The 3,695-nt window shown below is 40.9% G+C and overlaps 1 pseudogene; it reads left to right on the top strand.

The window, feature by feature from the left end:
• Positions 1–3,695, top strand: part of LOC102876001 — a 62,014-nt pseudogene that overhangs the window by 16,952 nt on the left and 41,367 nt on the right.

Here is a 3,695-nt window from a genome sequence, read left to right on the forward strand (position 1 = left end):
TTCGTACATAGAGTTTCCAGAGGCAAGCCATTTTGGAAGTGGATGCCACTCCTGCTTCCAGCCAGGACAAACTAGCTGCTTTAAATTATTTTTTTTTTCTTTTCTAATGGCATAACTTACTATTATTGTATAGGGTTTTTGTTGTTGTTGTTGTTGTTTTTCCTGTACTATAATTGGTTATTCAACAAGGTTTTTTTTAGCTAATAATAGTTTCTCTTTCATTACATAGATGACAATACAAATGGGAGATGTTTGTGCCCCCCCATAGCTTACTATATATATATATGACAATTAGCAGCTTTTTGGGAAGGGTTATACAAGTAAGGGTTGTACACCACTAAAAAGGAAATTGTTTTGCCATCCCTCTAGTGTTAAATTCAGCAAATTCAAAGCAGAAGATGAGACTCTCACTTCCATCAAGAAAGAAGAAGCAACGTCTTTTGTGCCAGAAATCCTTGCACATCACAGCAAAACAACAGTAGTACCAGCAGCTGCAGAGGGCTAGAGAATTAGAGAGTGATGCAAGACAAGGATGACGAGGATCTGCTGTCCACGGAGCCTTAGTCTAGGCAGAGTGATGAGATGGGGGATCATATTTGGCAAAACTTTTTAACACTTTTGGCAGGACCCTAAACCACAGAATGTAAGTCTTGCCTATGAGCATTTCAGAAAAAAGCTGTCCTGTCCTAAGAATTGGCTCCTGAGTGTTTTCTATCTGAATTGTAACTTGTTACTTCCCTGATAAACCTACAATCATGAGCATTATCTGTGTGTTGTGTGGCCATTATGTAAAAAGAGCAAAGGCTCTGTGGGCATGACCATATCTGACCTTTATCTTCTCTACAAAGTGTAACTATCCCTGCCAACACCATCAACAGCACAAAACCAAACCCCAAGTGATCAGACAAGTCCTGCCTTTTCTCATACCTACTCTTATTCCTCCCAACACCAATCTTACTTGCTTTACTGAGTCTAAAGTCTCATAGACCACACAGAGCTCTATTTAGGAAAGTCAACCTCTTTCTACTCCTCCCAACACCAATTTTACTGCTCTGAAGCCAACTGTCACTTGAGCCAATTTCTTTTTCTCTGATACACCTACCCCCATGACCCTTGTCACTGAGTCAATCTTTCCAAATATGGTGTCCCTCTCCAAGAACTGTCTGTCTCTCTTTGCCACATGCCCAAAGTGTGTCAGACAGAGCTTCAAAATCTTTGGCTCCAAGGAGAAGCTTGGTTTCAGCCTCTCCAGGACAGATATGTCTGTTCTCTTAGCAGTCCATGGTATATTCAATACTCTTCTCCAGTGATGCAGTTCAAAGGCATCAATTCTTCTTCTATCATCCTGAGTCATTATCCAGCTTTCTGATGCATACCAAGTAAATGCGAAGAACATGGCTTGGATTAGGCACACCTTAGTCTCAAGACTGACATCATAGCTTTTCATTAATTACTCTGGAGAGGTCCCTGACAGCATATTTTCCAAATGCAATTTGTCTTTTGATATCCTAGTGGGTGATACCAAGTGTGTTGATTGTGGAACCAAGCATGCTAAAGCTGTTAAGAATATCAATCTCTTCACTGTCTATCCTAAACCAATCTTACTGTTGCACTGGATTCAAAATATGTTTCAATAGCACACAGACCACACTTTACCAGATTAGGTAAGTCAAAAGTCTATAAATCAGGTTACTAGCAGAATACTAGCAGTCACAACAACTTCTGAGACTTGCTCACAAGTGACTCAGCCTTGAGCCTCCTATCTTTATTCTGTGTTTCAAAGCTCTCAGGCCTGCTAAATATGGCTCTCTTCCAATCCCAGTTCTCCAACAAATGTGGGCTTTCCTAGTTTTGATTCCATGGGGTAACAGTCCCAAGGTCTACTTAATCTCACATCATGTCTCTGGTTCTCTGCTGAGGCTGCTACGGCTTCTTCTCCTATAGGCCTCTGTCTGAATGGCTCAAGAATTTCTGGTCTTGTTGCTTTTTTGCTGCTTGTGAAATTCTCAAATTCTGCTGCTTGGATTCATTCAATTTAATGGGGAAAAATGATGAAACAGGGACCACTCCAGAGTGCTAAAGAGCAATGATGTCAATTGAGAGACTAAGGTGCACCTGATCCAAGCCACGGACTTTGCAAATTCTTGCCATGCACCAAAGAGCTGGACCATGACTGAGGATGACAGGATAAGGATCCAAGCCTTTGAGTTGTGGTGCTGGAGAAGAGTATTGAACATTCCATGTACTGCCAAGAGAATAAAAGATCTGTACTGGAAAGTAAAACCAAATTCCTCTTTAGATGCAAAGATTTTTAAAAGCTCCATCTGATATACTTCAGGCATGTTGCCAGAAGACACATGTCTTTGGAGGAGCATATCATGCTTGGAAGGTAGAGTCCGCACAAGAGAGGAAGACCCAAAATAAGATGGTTTGACTAGTAACGAGGGTAACAGGGTTAGATGTGTAAGAGACAGTGAGCTTGGTTCAGGATAGGATAAGGTTCAGCGCTATTGTGTATAGGGTCACAATGAGTCATAGGTGACTCCATGACGTATAACATCAACAACTACTAACCCAAAGGCTGTCGTCTGGCAATTTAAATCTACCAATGGCTCCATAAGGAAAAGATGGGAAATCTTCTATACAATTTATAGCTTTCGAAAACCTGCTGGAGTGTCAGCTATGATTTGGTTCTGACTTGATGGAAAAGCAAAAGGGAGGCTATCTGGATGATGGAGTCTGTGGTGAGTTGTACTATTAACCCTACAGCCTCATTTGAAACTTCATTTCTGGTGTTTCAGTCTATCAGACGCTCCACAGAAGAAAGATGACCAGCCTCCATTTACTTCAATTCTCAGCCTTAGAATCCCATTGGAGGGTCAATATGAGTTGTAACGAACTGGATAGCAGTGAATTTGTCTTTTTAGCCCCAGGATAAGAATTCTTGATGACACTATTTAATGGCAGAACTGCAAACTAAAAGTTGACTTCTGAAACCCACCAATTGCTCCATGGGAAAAAAAGAAGGAGCTTGCTTCCAGATTATAAACTTGGCAATCCCTAGAGAACAACTTCTATCTGTTTGAAAAAGTTATTGTGTGTGGTATTGATTTAACAGCAATGGGTTAGTACCTGTGTTGAGCAAAAATGATGGACATTCTCAATTATTAACTGGTACTGAATGGTGGATGAACAAGTGCTAGAAAGACCTCACAAACTGCTTACAAAAATCTGCCCCTGAAAATACTATGGAGCACATTTCTAATCTGATATACAAGGGGTCATCAGGAATTGGAATCACCTAGAAAGTAGCTGTTTAGTGGTAAATAGCCTGGGAAGATAGAAGATAAATTGGCATTGAAAATGCATGAATCCTTTTCTTGCCATATTTTTTTTTAATTTTTAAATATGTATCCTGGCCTACTGCCAAGAAGTTGTGCTGCAATCCCGAAGGCACACTGTTCAACTCCACTAGCTGAACTATGAAAGAAGGATGGGCATTCTCCTCCTGTGTAATTACCTGCCTCTGAAAACCTGCTGGAGGGTCAGCTATGGTCAGTTCCAACTCTACGGTATAAAACAACAACATCATGCTTGTTGTTGTTGTTATGTGCTGTCGAGTCAGTTGCGACTCATAGCGACCCTATGTACAACAGCCCTAAACCCTGCTCTATCCTGTGCCAATTGCATTGCCT

This window comes from Elephantulus edwardii, unplaced genomic scaffold, assembly GCF_000299155.1.
Source record: "Elephantulus edwardii isolate Elephantulus edwardi_28Jun2011 unplaced genomic scaffold, EleEdw1.0 scaffold00020, whole genome shotgun sequence".
Taxonomy (NCBI): Eukaryota; Metazoa; Chordata; class Mammalia; order Macroscelidea; family Macroscelididae; genus Elephantulus; species Elephantulus edwardii.